This window comes from Anabrus simplex, chromosome 1 (genome assembly GCF_040414725.1).
Source record: "Anabrus simplex isolate iqAnaSimp1 chromosome 1, ASM4041472v1, whole genome shotgun sequence".
NCBI classification, from domain to species: Eukaryota; Metazoa; Arthropoda; class Insecta; order Orthoptera; family Tettigoniidae; genus Anabrus; species Anabrus simplex.
The window spans coordinates 194,263,887-194,283,286 of record NC_090265.1 but is presented as its reverse complement, the minus strand read 5'-3'; positions in this window follow the sequence as shown (position 1 = coordinate 194,283,286).

Sequence of the window (19,400 nt, the reverse complement as noted above, 5' to 3'; positions counted from 1 at the left end):
ACTAAGACAGTCTTTCTGAGGATGTAAGAAGGCAGGTGGAGAGCGAGTGTCTGTCATTAAAATGAAAACTCCCCAACGTGATTGTGACTGATCGTAGGCAAGGGTGCCTACCCTTACAATAAAAATTTCCTAACCCAGTCTTCATATGAGAAAAGACGTTTGGTGACTTCCCCGTCGTGTTTCTAGGGTAACGTTAAGTGCTACGCAATTTAATACAATCATGTTCACAACGTGTACACTACCTAACCTAGAATACTGTGTACAATGTAGAATTCCGTAGCGAAGCACGGGTACATCAGCTAGTTTTATATATATATAGATGTATAGCAATGTCACATTATATTTTATTGGTCAAATTCAATAACTGAATATACGTACTTCCTGTGCCAACTACTGTTTCAAAATTATAAGATCTCTTAATACTGATGCCCTATAAACGAACTTTTTTTTCACATCTATCTGAAACATACGGTCACTCATAGCTTCCACAAGGTTCTATAATAGAGAAATGTTATTCTTCCTCGATGCATAAATTACAGATGTCCTCCCTTCTTTGACATTATCATACTGCTTTCCTCCTTCATACACAGTACAGTCCTGCAGAGGATATACAACCAGTTTTCAGTAGAGTTAGGGTCTGGAGAAATCGCTAGCCACACCTTTACATAAACACCTTTGCATTGATGTCATTTCTTCGTGAATTGGCGTGATGCAATGATGGTTTATCTTGTAATAATACCCGAGACTCCGCGCCAATGGCCTCTGCAACTTGTAAAAGGTAATCATCAACGCAGTTTCTGTTAGTCTGTGACTTCAAATTTCAGACAATACTTAAATGGCCCACTTGTGTCAAACAAGTCAATGATAGGCCTATAATTATCATTCTCATCCCGTAAGTGCTAGTAAATTATCTTCGATTTGTTGACTTTATTCATCTTTTAGATGCTGTATAGCCTACGCGGTTAGAATATGCTGGGTTCAGTTCCTCGTTGAAAGTCGATACATTTAAATTCGAAACTGCCACTTCTGCAGGAGTACTAAGGTTTACTCTGTCTACAGCAGAAATGAGTACCCACTTATTTCTTAGATTAAAACCAATTAGGGCGTTACGGGTTGTTGACGCCGTTATCGTTCAGTCGTCATAAATTTTTGAGGCATGTATAGACAAGGATGTGCTTTAAATTCTTGTCAAACTTGTAACGTTCCAGACGTTACAGTGTAATTATGTTAATTTTATTATGTGTAATTAATTCAAGAATTTAACGTCATGATATTTATTTTGGTATGTAATTGTATTATAATTCATGTTTAATCATTCGCTCACTATCATTTCATTACTTTGTAACTACGACTTGTAAACGAGGGCTGAATATTCTAATATTCACTTAGATTCTTGCGACATTTGTTTAAAATTAACTTGCAGTAGATTTCCGCTATCTTGCGACATCACCGAGGAGGGAGAAAGGACTAATTTAGACACCAAGTTCTGGGAAAGCGAGCACGTGTTCACGCGTCCCAACGTAAGCTACCGTATTTCGACCAGAATTATTCAAACTATTCAACGCCTATATTTTGAAAGGAGCGTCATATTGCCATGGATACTGAGAGAATGGACCAATAGAAGAACAGATAATATCAGAGTTAAGACCCGTCAACTCTAATATCTGGAGTGGGGAGAGACATGTCATCTGATTGGACCACGTGTTGCGACCTGTAATTAGCACCAGTAAAGGTTATAAAAGGGCATGCTGGAGCTCTTGGCTTCATCTCTTCTTGCATCTTGGATATTCTACGTGACCTGCTACTTGTTATTCTTCGTTTGATTCTACGTTAGTATTTTACTTCATTACCACGACGTGGTACTTAGAAATTCCGAATGAGGGGTGTATAGCCACTCTCATCAGGAAGTACGTACAGCTCGGCTACAAGACCGGTTTGAACCAGTCTAAGTCAATAGGTAGTATTAATCTAGATAGAAATGAAACTTCAGAGAACATTTTCAGTAAAGTTGGAAGGATTCTTAATTGAGTATCCTCTCCAAATAACCCAAGGTGGTTCTGCTAACTATGACTTAGGGCTTATCTCCAATATACGGGATAAAGCATAATAGGGAGTGTTAGTTTTGAAGTCATCTTCCAATTAGTGGTGGGTGCAATTTGCAAGGCAGGAATGGTACTTCGCTGCAGATGAAGAGATATCAAAGACGACCGATGATGTTCCAGCTACAAGGAGGGAAGCCTTCCAAGGACCAGCAGAACAAGACTAAATGGTGAGCAAGCGAGTTAAAGATATTGCAAGTTTTCGCGAAGTAGAGTCATTCAATTTTTTGTTAAATTCATTTTCCATTTTAATTCAGTTCTCGTTAAACCGTCGTCATTTATATTAAATCTAATAAATAGTATTTTTCTAGTTTACCTTAATCAATCTGCCTTAATTAGCCTTTTGATTTTTAATTCTCCTGCTTAATGATTAGTGCACTATCACCCCACCCCTGTGATAAGAGTCCGTCCAAGCTTGATTATAAATTTTATTTTTAAGTCTTCAACTTAAAGATTGGCGCCCTTAGCTTGAATGGTTGCATTTCTCATTTGATGATTATTCTCCGAATGGGGAAGTCACATAAATGCCGCTCCAGCGTGTGGCGAGAAAATCATTAAGTACGGAGCAGTTAATGACAATATCAGAATTAGTATTATGGGCAAAATTTGGATATCCACGTTTCATTAGGAGTGTTTGATTGTGGGAAGGGTCATGGCTGATCAGACGAAAGAGGAGAGGATGTTGCGCAGTGGACGGGCGATAAAAGGCAATAATGTATTGAGTTCAGAGGAAGAGTTGTGTAGTCTTGTAGAGGAAATTGAAGATAGAAGTGTAAGTAGTATGGAGAGTGAAGGCAAGCAGAAAGAAGTCAGTATGGAGTCAGATGATAGTAGGATGGGGGGCGAAGCGGAAGTAAACACTAACAATGAAAGTAATAATAATGATCAGTTAATGGGAATGATGCAGTTAATGTTAAGTAAGATAGAGGACAGTAAAACTGAAATAAAAAGTGAATTGGAACAGATTAAAATAGATGCAGAACAAACTAAATCTGAGCTTAAAGGTGAATTGGAACAAATTAAAACAGATGTAGAACAAACTAACACTAAAATTGAGAATATTAAATATGAACTTAAAGAACAGTTAGAGCAAACTAAAGCTGAATTAAGCAGGGAGATGAGGGAAAATAAGGAGGAAGCAAATCGAAGAATGGACGAACACAGTAGGCAGTTACGCGATCTGGTGGTAAAAAATGAACATTTTAATAAGCGATTAGAGGACCAGAAAAGTGAATATGAACGGCGAGGGAAAGAGGTAGAAGAAAAGTTTGCGGGGCAGAGAAGTGAATTCCTGGAATTAATGGGGAAGGAAAACAACTCTACTAAGGAGGAAGTAATGAGGCAGGTCACTAGTATTGATAAGAGAGTTGAGACTCAAAGAGGGGAAATACGGATATTTAAAGACCACGTTCAACAAGAGATTGACACGGTAAAGCTTAGAATAGAAGATGAGACCCGGGCAAGTGAAGAAAGGTTTGCGATAGCTGAAGAGAATAAGATTGAAATTAGGACATTGAAAGAGAAGCAGGTTAATTTGGAGAGAGAAATTGATAGGAGAGACAGAGATGTAGAATGCCGGATAGAGAAAGCAGAAAATAAGTTAAAACAGGTGGCAAAGGATAAACAGGTTTTTACGGGAAGGCAATGTCTAGGAAATAGCTACATTAGGGAAATAGAACTACCTAAGTTTAATGGGAAACAAACGAACCCGCTAGATTTCCTTAAGATGATAGAAAAACGATTTGAAAAGCGTCTAGAGGAAGGGTCTATGGACTGGGAAGACGTTATGGAAAATATTGACCATGCTTTTGTAGGAGAAACACGGTCTTGGTTCATGGTATATAAGCAGACGATGACGAACCTGAAAGAATTCAGAAATAAGTTTAGAGAGAAATTCTGGAATGAAGCGATACAAGCTCGGGAGAGAGAAAGGGTGGTATTTGGGAGGTACAAACAGCATGAGGGAGTTACTATGACCGAGTACTTCCTGGCACATGTCATGATTTGTCAGAACTTAGATGGTATAACCGAGGGGTCTGATGTAGTAAGACTACTTTTAAGACATTTTCCGGACAGGGTGAGAGAAGCGGCCTGTATGCAAAAAGTTGGTACTATTCAGGAGATGGAGAACCTATTAGGCAGTTTTGATGCGTTAGGTAACCTTAGAAGTAGAACGGAGAATATTCAGAACTTTAGTCATCACAACGGAATGAGACATAACGGTAGAACACAGAATCACGAAGCTCGTAATCAGTTCAGACCTCAGCAGAACAGCGGGAGCGGAGCACAGGAATATAGGACAGGAAATTCCCAACGGAGGCCAGAGCAATGTACTAATGAGTCTAACGTCAATACACAAAGGGAAACTTTAAACTAACTAGAGGCTGTAATGTTAGGTCAGAATTCCAGCCTAGTAAGAAGGTAGCGAAGTGTCTTGCCATGAAAGTGTTACCATATGACCTCGATGTTAGAGACGATTTGTTGTATGAACCCGAGCAGAATAATGGAGATTCAAGTAATAAAGTAGTCAATCCCGTTGTTAAATTGAAAGTCTGGGGGGCGTGGGTTAAAGTTTTGATTGATTCTGGTAGCCAAATATCATGTATTAGTTCTCAGTGGTATGAGTAATTAGTGAAACAGGGTATTCAGTTGGAGGAAATGCCTGTTAAGTCTACTTTCATCATTACGGCTGTTGGAAAGAAGTCTAAGCAAATTTGTAAACAAGTAGCTGTCCCGATCTGTATTAATAATTTTATTAGCGTTCAGATATGTTTGGTAATTCCGCATTTAATATTTGATCTTATCTTGGGATCTGACTGGTTAACGTTAAAATTGGCTCAGTTAAATTACAATGATCTAGTGCTAAATTTGAGGTGGAATAATGAGGATATCAAAGTCAAGTTTGAGGAGGAAATTCAGAGGAAAACGGAAGTTAGTACAGTGTGGAGAATGAGAGAGGTTTCTAAAGTAAATGAAGAGGCTAGTGAGGGCCTGAAGTTGTGTTAGTTGTGGATTAATGAGGATAAAATATGTGGCTTGAAAGAAGCCGTAAGTAGAAATGAGTTGAATGAAGTCCAGAAGGACAAGTTATTTGAAGTGTTATGTGAACACGTGGAGATTTTCTCCGAGAAACCTGGTGTTACCCATCTGTATGAACATTCTTTTTCTGTGCTGGATAAGACTCCATTCAGCGGACCGCGATATCCGATACCACACAAATATGCAAAAGCCGTAGAGGATCAAATTCAAGCTATGTTAGCAGACGATGTGATTGAATTATCAAACAGTCAATATGTTAATCCCTTAATTGTTGTGCCTAAGTCTGATGGATCAATACGTTTGTGTATTGATGGCAGGGAGATGAACCGACGTATTGGTGCTGATCAGTTGAGATCACAAACCATTGAAGAGTTGATACAGAATTTTCAGGGTAAGAGTTGGTTTTCTACGTTAGATCTTAGGAGTAGTTTTTGGCAGATACCTTTGAGATCAGAAGACAGGCCTCTTACTGCTTTCAGCTATAAGCATAGTTTGTACCAATTTAGGCGTGTTCCTTTTGGGACCCGCACGAGTTCGGCAGCTCTTATTCGCGCACTTAGTATTGCCTTGGGAGATGATACTGGAGATTATGCTACTATTTATATCGATGATTTGGTTATAGGATCTAGTACCTTTGAAGAGCACTTGGACCACTTGGAGAGGGTTTTTTCTAAATTAGAGTATGCTGGTTTTACTCTGAAACTTGACAAATGTGTTTTCAGTAGACGAGAGGTGACTTTTTTGGGGCACCGTGTATCGGCAATGGGAGTGACGCCTGAGAGCACAAGAATTGAAAAAATATTGAATACTACGACACCTAGAAATATTAAGGAGCTCAGATCGTATATTGGTGTATGTAATTTTTTCAGACGATTTGTAGTGAGATTTGGTAACTTACTAGAGCCATTTAGAGAACTATTGAAAGCTGGCAGTAAGTGGGAATGGACACAAGATCATGATATAGCTTTCCTAAAATTAAAAGAAGGATTCAGGCAGGCGGTTGTTTTGAGATACCCCACGCCCGATAGGAAGTATGTGTTGCTGACGGACGCATCTCACTGTGGTATCGCTGGTGCACTATGTCAAGTAGATGATGATGGTAATTTAGGGATTGTGTCTTTAGCTTCCAGAGGTTTAAGTGCTGCTGAAAAGCGTTATACTATAACGGAACTTGAATTCCTAGCTATCGTATACTCCCTCAGTAAATTTAGGATGTATGTTTTAGGTACCGAATTTGAAGTTAGGACGGATCATCATGCCCTTTCTTTTGTATCCAAGTGTAAATTATCATCTAACAGAGTTAGTAGATGGATACTCGCCCTACAAGAGTATGATTTTAAAGTAACTCACATTAAGGGAAAGAATAATGTCCTTGCTGATTTATTGTCACGTGATCCGAAGTTGAGCGAAGAAGGCAGCCTTCTAGAGCCACGTGAGGGCATTATTATATGTACATGTCTGTCTAAGGAAAATGAAACTGCTCTAAATAGACTACGTAACCTATTGGTTGAACAGTCGGTAGACAAAGAATGTCGGGAACCTTTGTCTGTACTTCAGGGAGGAGAGCAGCTCACTGTGTCGCATGGTAGGCACACGTACAAACTGGTTAACGGGTTTCTAGCCAGGAAATGTGGCGAGGATCTCTGGGGGATTTGTGTACCCAAAGCGCTACGTGTGGAATTGATTTGGTTTATCCACAAGGAATTAGGACATTTTGGAGCTAATAAAGTTCTGTATGAGATCCGACAGAATTTTATATGGGACAAGATGGGAAGAGATATAAGAAAAATTCTTTCCACTTGCGATCTGTGTCAGCGTAGCAAAGTTCCTAACCGCTATTTAGAAGGACCTCGTCAGGCAGTAATCTCAGAAAGACCTGGTGACTTGGTGTGTACTGATTTATTTGGACCTGTGGTAAAGGGACAGTTCGGCTTCCAATATATTTTAGTCATTATTGATGCCTTCTCGAAATTGGTCAGATTATACGGTATGAGAAAAGCCACTGGAAAATCTTGTAGTCGTATAATCAAAGAGAAGTATATCCCTGAATTAGGTACTCCTCGTAGAATATTATCAGACAGTGGACCGCAATTTATTTCGAAAAAATGGAAGTCCATAATTAGAGAGCTAGGTATTACACAGGTTCATTCATCTATTAGATACCCTCAGGGCAATATGTGTGAACGCGTCATGAAAGAGTTATCTCGCATGTTTAGATGCTTAGTGTTCGATAAGCATACAGCCTGGGTGGCTCATTTATCCCGCATAGAGACATGGATCAATGCAGTTCAACATGAAAGCACGAGATTGACGCCGTCACAAGTTCATTTTGGTTGTAAGCCTCAGAATGAACTAGTGAGAGTGTTAGGTTTGCCTGAGGAACCGCCTCGTAATGCTGAATTTTACGTCCGAATGGCACGGGAGAACCTGATTAAATCTGGAGATAAACGTAAAAGGCAACAGAAACGTAAAGTACTGGATAACTTTGAGGTAGGTGATATGGTTTTGGTGAGAGTTCCCATGTTGTCAAACAGTGAGGATAAGGTGACTAAGAAATTTTTTCTGTTATATCAAGGCCCTTATAAAGTACATCGTAAACTAGGACCCTGTGCTTACAAGTTAGCGGATGGCGAGAGCGTAATGAATGGTTCATATAACATTAGTAGTTTAAGGAGATACCTGTCGTGTGAAGTGGCTGAACCGGATTGTGAGATATAGGTCAGTAACTCGGGGAAGTTGCTACTTGTTATGTCAGACTACGAGTGGGATGAGTTTACGTCTCTATTGTGGTGGTATTTCCTAGTTGTGTTTGTAAACAAGGGAGGTGTTTGTGTGACGGTAGATTTACGCTAGTTCATTGACGATCGATCATCTGTTTTCCGTATGTGAGGCCATGAAATTTTATATATTTGTTTTCTGAGATGTTACAGAAGGCTAATTAAAGCTGACGACGGCAAATAATTAATTTTTCCGTATGTGCATTTCTAACTTGCAATAATTTTACCGTGAGCTTAAATCACGTGTGTATTCGAGTGAAGTGTACTACATCCTGCTTCAAGATAAGGTTGAAACATTCGAAAGAGTGATAAAAGTGTAAATTGTGTGTATCATTTGTTTTCCATGGTTTTAATGTAAGAGATTGGAAGAGAACGTGTTATTGTTATCTAACAAAGAATATCGGAGAGATGGGGAGTAAAAGGACAGATAGACACTCGGCAGAGTCTGTAATCTGAAATTGTATATATATTATGTTATATTTTCTAGGATAATCTTGTTTTTTTTTTTACAAAAGTGAAAAGTTGCTCATGTTGGGCATAATTTAGCATCTAAACCTCAAGATGAACTGAAATAACAGACAGTCGCAATGGTAAGCAGTCTAAGAGAGATATGATGGAAAGAGTGAGAGATAATTAATTGTATGAAAATACTGTCGCTCGTTATGGGCAGGTAATAGAGGTATTTCAAGTCAATGTGGGAGTAAGTGTGTGAGTTCTCAACTCATATGATATTTGTTAAGAACTCATGGGTGCGTATGTAACGTTCCAGACGTTACAGTGTAATTATGTTAATTTTATTATGTGTAATTAATTCAAGAATTTAACGTCATGATATTTATTTTGGTATGTAATTGTATTATAATTCATGTTTAATCATTTGCTCACTATCATTTCATTACTTTGTAACTACGACTTGTAAACGAGGGCTGAATATTCTAATATTCACTTAGATTCTTGCGACATTTGTTTAAAATTAACTTGCAGTAGATTTCCGCTATCTTGCGACATCACCGAGGAGGGAGAAAGGACTAATTTAGACACCAAGTTCTGGGAAAGCGAGCACGTGTTCACGCGTCCCAACGTAAGCTACCGTATTTCGACCAGAATTATTCAAACTATTCAACGCCTATATTTTGAAAGGAGCGTCATATTGCCATGGATACTGAGAGAATGGACCAATAGAAGAACAGATAATATCAGAGTTAAGACCCGTCAACTCTAATATCTGGAGTGGGGAGAGACATGTCATCTGATTGGACCACGTGTTGCGACCTGTAATTAGCACCAGTAAAGGTTATAAAAGGGCATGCTGGAGCTCTTGGCTTCATCTCTTCTTGCATCTTGGATATTCTACGTGACCTGCTACTTGTTATTCTTCGTTTGATTCTACGTTAGTATTTTACTTCATTACCACGACGTGGTACTTAGAAATTCCGAATGAGGGGTGTATAGCCACTCTCATCAGGAAGTACGTACAGCTCGGCTACAAGACCGGTTTGAACCAGTCTAAGTCAATAGGTAGTATTAATCTAGATAGAAATGAAACTTCAGAGAACATTTTCAGTAAAGTTGGAAGGATTCTTAATTGAGTATCCTCTCCAAATAACCCAAGGTGGTTCTGCTAACTATGACTTAGGGCTTATCTCCAATATACGGGATAAAGCATAATAGGGAGTGTTAGTTTTGAAGTCATCTTCCAATTAGTGGTGGGTGCAATTTGCAAGGCAGGAATGGTACTTCGCTGCAGATGAAGAGATATCAAAGACGACCGATGATGTTCCAGCTACAAGGAGGGAAGCCTTCCAAGGACCAGCAGAACAAGACTAAATGGTGAGCAAGCGAGTTAAAGATATTGCAAGTTTTCGCGAAGTAGAGTCATTCAATTTTTTGTTAAATTCATTTTCCATTTTAATTCAGTTCTCGTTAAACCGTCGTCATTTATATTAAATCTAATAAATAGTATTTTTCTAGTTTACCTTAATCAATCTGCCTTAATTAGCCTTTTGATTTTTAATTCTCCTGCTTAATGATTAGTGCACTATCACCCCACCCCTGTGATAAGAGTCCGTCCAAGCTTGATTATAAATTTTATTTTTAAGTCTTCAACTTAAAGATTGGCGCCCTTAGCTTGAATGGTTGCATTTCTCATTTGATGATTATTCTCCGAATGGGGAAGTCACAAACTTTAACAATATAGAATAGGACGATCTTAGGAGCTTTCTATTGTTGATTTCCCTATTAAGTTTTAGCACGAATGAAAAAGTAATAATTTCCTGGATGTTCAAAGTATCGCTATGAAAGAACTTATAGCTAACAACGATGAAACCTTTCAAGAGATATCAAGGAAGGCGAAGGAGGGAACTCCCACATGTCAGTCTACCTGTCTTCAGCGTTACTTGGGGAGCAAACCAAGACGGGTGGAAGGAGCAGAACTTAAAGTAGGGCCGTATAGCAGAATATAACTTAACAAAATGTCACTAAAATTAAGATCGGTTTATTATATCGGCATACATGGACGTGTGATCATTAAATAGCAAGTTTTTAGATAGTACGTTATTAAAACCAGAGGAGTTTAAGTTGAATTTGATATAGGATTGAAAGAGTATCATATTCAAGTCCGTCGCTTTTTCCATGCCCCGGTGGAATCTGATGTGCGAAGTGTGTGGTACATGTGGAGACGCCAATACAATTCATCCGAATTGATATTTCTCATATGAACTAAAGGATGCACCCCATAAAATGAAATATAACATGAGAACCACTGTATAATATATTCCCACTTGCAGAGAAAGTGTTAAATAGTAAGGAAAGATAGAACGGACAAGTACTCAGGAAGGAAGACTAAATTCCAGATCTTGCCCTTCCACGATTGTGCAGGAAAGAATAGACGTTTTACGACCGGATGTCCAGCCTGACTCCAACTGTGTGTGGAGACTACACACCATGCTATTAACCACCACAGAAGGACTTAATAGTGAATGCATCTCTCAACGCAGGAAGCGCGTCGGGCCGTAAAACATGGCCAGAGCTACATCAAGTGCTGACTCTAAAAATTGGTGCAGGAAAAGAAAGAAGAATGTAAATAGCGGGATGCGTTTCCGACGTGGTAAAGTAGTGCTCGCTTCACCCGCAAGGACGAGGGCTTTTTAATGTGAAGTTGAGAAATTTAGAAACGATATTTCCACTTCTGGGGAGGTATAGAGTTCCGGAGTTCACTCAGCCTAGACAGAAACGAAGTTCCAGGTTAATTCTTGGATGAAAGGTGGCTGGGAATAGAGCAAATCACTCTTTCCTACCTAGTGCTGTGATAGTGGAAGTCTACGTTTATCTCCTCCAAGGGCGTTCGTGACCTCAGGGGCGTACGTAGAAATGATATTTTTCGGGGAGATATTGCTCATTATTTTTTATCTCAAACGGCTTACACTTAACATGAAAAAAACAGAACTTTACGAAAAATGTTAAAATTTGAGGACTTACATAAATTAATGTTTAATATATATTCTGAAATTATGTGTAGAAACACTGTCTTAAAACTTTCAAAATAAAACAATTTATTTAGCCTCATTGAGACATATTTGTTTTCACGTTTATGATTACAATAGTGGAATTCTCCTGGCTACTTTGGCCAGCTCATGGATTATATTTTCTACAGTAACATGTTCTTCTTTGTTTACATACAAAAGAGCTAACCCATTCGATCTTTCCAGTGCAGTCGTATTTCGCAAATATATTTTTAATACTTCAGGGATGAAGAAGAGAGCTTTCTAGTGTGTCAGTGGTTACTAGTAAGAGAGCAAACACTTTCAGTACGCTGTGTATTGTTGGAAAAGTATCACTGTCGTAAGTGTTAAGCTCAGTAATGAAGTCCATTGGCTCAGGACTGTCGCTTTAAAAAGCAAAATTTCTTTTCCACATTGTGTGTTCAATTTTACTCACGTTGATATCATATGGTTATTGAGTCGTAATGGCATCAACAAGAATATTGATTTCATCATCCGATGCCTTGGCAGTTGACTGAGGGAGAATTATTACTATGTTCTTAAGGACATATTTGTGTTGCAGAATTCGATCATGTAATTAACTCAACACTTAATCATTGATGGGGAAGTGCATTGATATCCTGTAATAGTCCTCTGGGTCATTAGTCCAATAGTTAGATCGGCGTATTTGTCGATCAACTTTTCAGGAAATCTCCAGCTTATCAACAATTAGTTTTGCAATTTTTTCCTATTATAAAAAAAATCAAATTGAACTTGGATTTAAGGTCCACCAGTTCTTTCTCAAGATCTTCACACAAACCTTCATATCTACCTACGTTGATTGAAAAGCTGTGGAAAGTCCAAGGGACAAACTGAAAATGTTATTAAAAATAACGATTGATACTATTGTTGAATCGCAGTTACGAATGTCGGTGGCTTACTTCTAAAACCTCGTATGTCCCAATGCTCTTCCTACCCATTATATTCCTTAAGGCTGGTCACGCCTCCCAGCCAAAAATGGATATGCAGTCCATCGGAACATTTCTCTTTCTGTTCATTTTCCTGTGTTGACGTGTAAAGGAAAATGGACCTTCCCATACCGTATTGTAGGAATGTCGTTTGCATGACGTATTTACGCACTCCTACGTATTTAAGGTTCATTTTTCTTTACATATTTGCATAGAAAAATTAAAACAACGAAAATTGTTCTGGTGGACTGCATATCCATATGTGGCTGGGAGGAGTGACTAGTCTTAGGAAAATAATGGACAGGAAGAGCATTGGGATATACGAGGTTTTAGAAGTAAGCCGTCGATGTCTTGCTCGATGTTTCAGAATTTACAAAGTTCTGCATTTCTAGAAGACAGTTGAAATGAAATGAAATGAAATGAAATGGCGTATGTCTTTTAGTGCCGGGTGGTCCCAGGACGGCTTCTGCTCGCCAGGTGCAGGTCTTTCGATTTGACTCCGAGCGACCTGTGCGTCGATATGAGAATGAAATGATGATGAAGACAACATACACACCCAGCCCCTGTGCCAGGGAAATTAACCAACGATGGTTAAAATTCCCGACGCTGCCGGAAATCAAACCCGGGATCCCTGTGACCACAGGTCAGCACGCTAACCATGATATCATGCACATCTGAAAAAAAAAGTGCAATAGCTTCCAAGAGTTCAAATCAGCATTTCTCACAGAATGTTTAGTATTTTCTTTTTCCTTTTAGCAGCTCCCGTAAATCGCTCAATACGTTTCTGTCTTTTAGGAGATGCTCTAAAAATGTAATTATCCTGCTCATAGTGGCCAAACAATTCTTTATACTACCCACGCTGCATGCATGAGAAAGAGCTACAGTGCTCCATCAAAACCCATACCTTTTTAATTATTCGGACTTAGACCAACATTATGCCTATGTACATTCTTGAAAAGAACATTTACTGACGGAAATCCACGGGCATCATATATGGAAATAAATTTAAGGAAATCTTCCCGAATGACGAAAGACTGTTTCTGAATGTGTACGTAAATAACGTATGCAGTGAGAAAAATGTTCAGTATCTGAAACATCTGCAAGAATACTAAAATACGTACATTCGTTAATTATATTGGCAATATTGTTGGTAATATTTTGTCCACATACTTCAATAATGTCAATTCGTATCCTTGGACAGGCACAAGATGGATTAGAATCACAATGTGCAAAAGGTTCTTTTAGCTCATTGTCACCGGCGTCAATTCTAAAACTTAACAATGCTCTAAAATTGCTGCAATGTAAACCTTGATTTCCTTCCAAAGAAATGCAATCGAATTCTCTATGACCTCTCAATGCTAAACCTTCTCTGCCACAAAATAGTACAGGTTTGGTAATTGGAGTTATTTTTTCCGGTTTTTCTCTATTTTAGTTTTCTTGCCTCTGCCTATGTGGTCAATAACACAAGCAGATTTGTTTGCGAAAACAGAGAGAGAATTTTGTACAATAATACACGATGGGTTTGTGTGTGATATTACTTGTTTTCATGGTTTCTGAACTCTTCTTTGGAATTCTTCAATTTCTTAAATGGATTTTTAACTAGAGAACCAAGCTGACTGACTTTCCATGTTCAAAAATCATATGAAAATATTACACAGTACATACACAAGGCTCCCGGTTTTGTATCTGAATAGGTCAACCATCGAAACACCAGTAGTCAGTTCCGTTGGAATTTTAAATTCCTCCCTCCTGCTGGAAACTTAAAGTCGTCAGAAGAGGACCATGGTTCTTTCAAGTATTTCGTCGCTGCCGGGCTAAACCTCCTATGTGAAATATTTTAGCTCAGAACGTTCGCCGGTAAGGTTCTGTCATCTAAGGTGCAATATTGTGTGAATATGGTCAAGGCATTCTCGCTCTTCTTAATGTATGTGCTGCGAGTCAGTATATTAACACATAGGAGGTTTGCTCCCGGCAAGGACGATTTATACTTTTCATCGTCCGAAGAACACACGGATGAATGGAGATCTATATCATAGTGAGAAGTAAAGAAGTTTTAGAGGATTCTATTCAGAAATAGAAGTACAAGGCCTATCAAGTCAGGATAACACATCACTAGAAAATATTTATCCTGCATCCCCATTACTTCTCTGTTTCTTCGGTAAAAAGTTATTGTCTTAATTTATTATGCTGTGTAAAATATAATCACGTCACTATAATCACATCTATCCACTCATCAACAATTATGCTTTCCGCAGAAACCGACGTAACTGGTTTACTTCACATGGGCCCGGTTTCATCAACACATGTTAGTACTTAACAAGCTGTCAAATCATTTTAACATACGATTTAAGAAAATTTGCGTTTCATCAACAAATGTTAACCTGTTCCAAAATGGCTGCTGTGAATCTCGTTTTCGAGGCGGAATTGCTCTATTTAGATCTTTTACAAAACAATCCTGATCGAAGAAGAGTTCAGCGACGTAATGACTTTGAAAATTTGACGGATCCGAAATTTCTTCATAGATACAGGTTATCGAAAACAGTCGTTCCTAAGGTTGTTGACGAAATTCAAGTGAGGTTAGAATATCCTACGAAGAGAAACCTCTTTCTCCAATGTTGCAGGTACTGATAATATTACGAGTTTTTGCTACTGGTTATTTTCATATAATGGCCGGAGACAATGCTGGAATTTCTAAAGCCACTGTTAATAGAGTTGTTTGTCGAGTGTCTGCAGCAATAGCATCCATGAGAAGGAGATTTAAAACATTCTCTTCAGTAGAAGAGCGTCCGACTCGTTGGCTGAATGGTCAGTGTACTGGCCTTCGGTACAGAGGGTCCCGGGTTCGATTCCCGGCCGGGTCGGGGATTTTAACCTTCATTGGTTAATTCCAGTGGTCCGGGGGCTGGGTGTTTGTGCTGTCCCCAACATCCCTGCAACTCACACACCACACATAACACTATCCTCCACCACAATAACACGCAGTTACCTACACATGGCAGATGCCGCCCACCCTCATCGGAGGGTCTGCCTTACAAGGGCTGCACTCGGCTAGAAATAGCCACACGAAATTATTGTTAGTAGAAGAGCGTCAGCAAATTATCCGCAACTTCTATGAAATAAGACGTTTTCCTGGTGTTTGTTCTACGTGCAATAGCTTGCACACATGTAAGAATCCAATCACCTGGAGGCAATTGGGCCGAAATATATCGTAATCGAAAGGGATATTTCTTTGTTAATGTTAATGTTCAGGTGATTAGTGAGCCTAACCTCCAAATCAGGGATATACTTGCTAGGTGGTCTGGTTCTGCACACGACAATACAATATTTAATAACTCCCATATCGGAGCACAGTTTGAATTGGGACAATTAACGAAATGATTTTGTTAGGTGATAGTGGATACCCGCTAAAAAAAGTATCTGTTTACCCCACTGAAACCCTCGCGGACTTTTCCAGCGCCTCGTCGTTTTCTTTTATCGTCAAGCCATCTGTGCGCTTGCACTCAATAACTTATATATATTTACTAACTAATTCAATTAACAACTCTTTTTCGAAGGAGGAAAAATTAGAACTACGATTCCGTTTCACTTCACGCGCCATATTTTACAGCTGTGCCCAAACAAAAGCGCATCGGAGCGTGCTGTAAAACAGCACGTTCGTACCACTGCCTCCTTGATTCGCACCAGTTCGCAATATCGGGAGAGTTAACAGTCGATTAGTTAACATTTCACAAGAAAAGTATGATGAAACGCAAGAAACCTAACAAGATGTTAAATTTCTAACTCTGTATTAACTAACTACTTGTTAATATATATTTAACATGTGTTGATGAAACCGGGCCATGGTGTACTAACTAGTGTTTGACTTGTAACATCACAAATGTTTTACCTCTTCGTGTTATTCATTGCTCACAAAGCCCTGTGCTATTAGTCATTAAACTTCCGCAGGTCCACACTTCCTCTCACTCAACTCTTTCGTGGTAAAGTTAAGGATAAAACCCATTCACTTATAATCAAAATCCCACGCTGAGTTCTAATAATGTACTTTCTATCTTTTGCTAATGCCGTATGGGAATTCATCTGTGACCCGCGATATCTTAAGAACTGCAGAATGCAACACAGACTAAAGGTAAAATGCCAGGTCAAGTTCACTGTAATATTTATTAATTGTTGGCAAATACATAGTTCAAATTAAACGAAAATAATAGACACCTAAAATCTTCATTTACATAGTTGCCACAATTAATCACAAGTTCCAAATTTCTAAATTTCGGAAGGATTTTGAAGTACTTCAGATCAGTTGATAATCTCTGAGCTATTGCGAAATATTGCCAGCGACATTCTCGTACCTCTCAACTCCTTCATTAACATATGATGTCACTTTATCATTTGCTACCTAGTCTTGAATGTAATATGTTTTCCTAATCTAGCCTACCACTAAATGTATTAACAATCCGACTCCATGGCTAAATGGTTAGCGTGCTAGCTTTTGGTCACAGGGGTCCCGGGTTCGATTCCCGGCAGGGTCGGGAATTTCAACCACAATGTGTTAATTTCGCTGGCACTGGGGCTGGGTGTATGAGTCGTCTTCATCATCATTTCATCCTCATCACGACGCGGAGGTCGCCTACAGGTGTCAAATCAAAAGACCTGCATCTGGCGAGCCGAACTTCTCCTCGGACAGCCCGGCACTAAAAGCCATACGCCATTTGTTTTTAAACGTATTAACATGTGTAAAGCACAAAATGCTCATTTAGCAATGGCTCAAACAGGTATTACCGTAAGAACAACAACAGTTCCTGCCCACAAATTCAGTTTGTTTTATTTTTGCTAGTTGCTTTACGTCGCACCGACACAGATAGGTCTTATGGCGACGATGGGATGGGAAAGGGCTAGGATTTGGAAGGAAGCGGCCGTGGCCTTAATTAAGGTACAGCCCCAGCATTTGCCTGGTGTGAAAATGGGAAACTACGGAAAACCCTTTTCACGGCTGCCGACAGTGGAGTTCGAACCTACTATCTCCCGAATACTGGATACTGGCTTCACTTAAGCGACTGCAGCTATCGAGCTCGGTCAGTTTGTTTTAAAGATTAGAGCACGAAAGCCTAAAGATTCTTGTCCAACTGAATGTGCTATACCGAACATAATCGAAATGGAGAGTGATCTGTTGTCTGTCTCTTATAGGAACCAATGTATCAACGCGAACCTGGAGGAAACACGCCGAAGTTCCGTAGAGAATTTCCACAGAGAGCCTCGGAAGTTTCTAGGGTGGAAGTGTTTCGGAGCAGTGGGCTCAGTGAACGAAGTCCTCAGAACTACTTGTCACTATTGCCTTCCCTCAGTTTTTATTAATTTCGGTGTGGTGCACCAAGATGGGCGATAAGCTCGGCTCCGACTCTTATGGTTGGCTGGTTGCATAACTCTATTCCTACTTAGTTTTTTTTTTTTTGCAAGTTCTTTACGTCGCACCGATACAGATAGGTCTTATGGCGACGATGGGACAGGAAAGGCCTAGGAATAGGAAGGAAGCGGCCTGGTGTGAAAATGGGAAACCACGGAAAACCATCTTCAGGGCTGCCGACAGTGGAGTTCAAACCCACTATCTCCCGAATACTGGATATTGGCCGCACTTAAGCGACTGCAGCTATCCAGCTCGGTCTACTTAGTTTCCTGGAAACGTATGCATGTCTTGTTATCTAATATCTATCTAATATCAGGCTAAAATTAAACACATTAAATTATTACATAAATACTGAAATTTAAGAATTTGTAGGTAAATTTTCTTATTTACTTTCGCCCTCTATATAACATGTCTCAAAGGAAAAGAAAAATTATCGAGAATTGTCTAGTTTCATTGAAAAGATTTTGGAAGAAAAGTGGGTTTTTCTTTGTCTTTCCTTGTTCTATGACTACACTCAACAAGTCTGTTATAATCCTCTGTATGTACAAGTAAGGAAATTTGGCCCTCGTCTTGACAGGAAAAATATACTCCATGAACTACAACTGATAAATACCTGTTAACTTGCGCTATGCTTACAAGAGAATCTTCAGTGCGATCACATTGCAAATTACCTGAAATTTCGCTCATCTACTAAAAATGGTCATCTACTAAAAATTAGCTGCGAGGTTCTGGATGTTTCTGAACTAGACATCGGAATTTGTAGACAAAGGAGGTGTAAGATGCTTCGGTTGTAAGAGCCGGACGGTGTGCAATAGATCATGCGCACCAGATAGAAAAGCTGTGTGAATTAACGTATTTGTCAGCTGTTTGTCCCCTCAATCTGGAAGAAACAACGGAGAGTAAACAACAGACCTCATCTGACTACTGCTCCGCACCGTATCCAGTCTCCAGTCTCCAAGCTAACAGGGATGCCCATGACAGCTGACAGGCCGCGATCTCGCCTGACGTTTCTAGCTTCGTTTTGGTCTAGGATGTTCTACCGCGTTATCAACGAAATTTCAAGTAAGTTGCGATGTGATGTCACTGAAGCTTCCGCACGTTAGAATAAACAAATTTCGGAAAAGTTCAGACTACGAACAGAACAAGAAATCATGGTGTCTGAACACGAACAAGCTAAAAGCAATATTAACACAGTGAAATTCTTACTAGAGTTTAATAGAAAGAGAGCATATCAGTGTTATACTGGCAAAATCCTCGTAAGCGTGTCGAAAGAGTGAACTAGTACATATCTTCTATGAAAAATTAAACTACATTTAACAGTTTTGAACCGAGCAAGTGACTGTACGGTCTGCGTCACGTGGCTATCAGCTTGCATTCGGGAGAAGATGGGTTTGGACTGCTCTGTCGGCAACCCTGATAGGGTTTTCCGTGGTTTCCCATTTTCACACCAGGCAAATACTGGGGCTATAATTTAATCAAAGCCACGGTAATTTCCTTCCAAAGAAGTAACTAGCTGTGCGGTTTGGGTCACGTAGCTATCAGCTTGAATTAAGGAGTTAGTAGGTTTGAACCCCACTGTCTGAAGCCTTGAAGATGGCTTTGCTTGGTTTACCATTTTCACACCAGGCAAATGCTAGGCT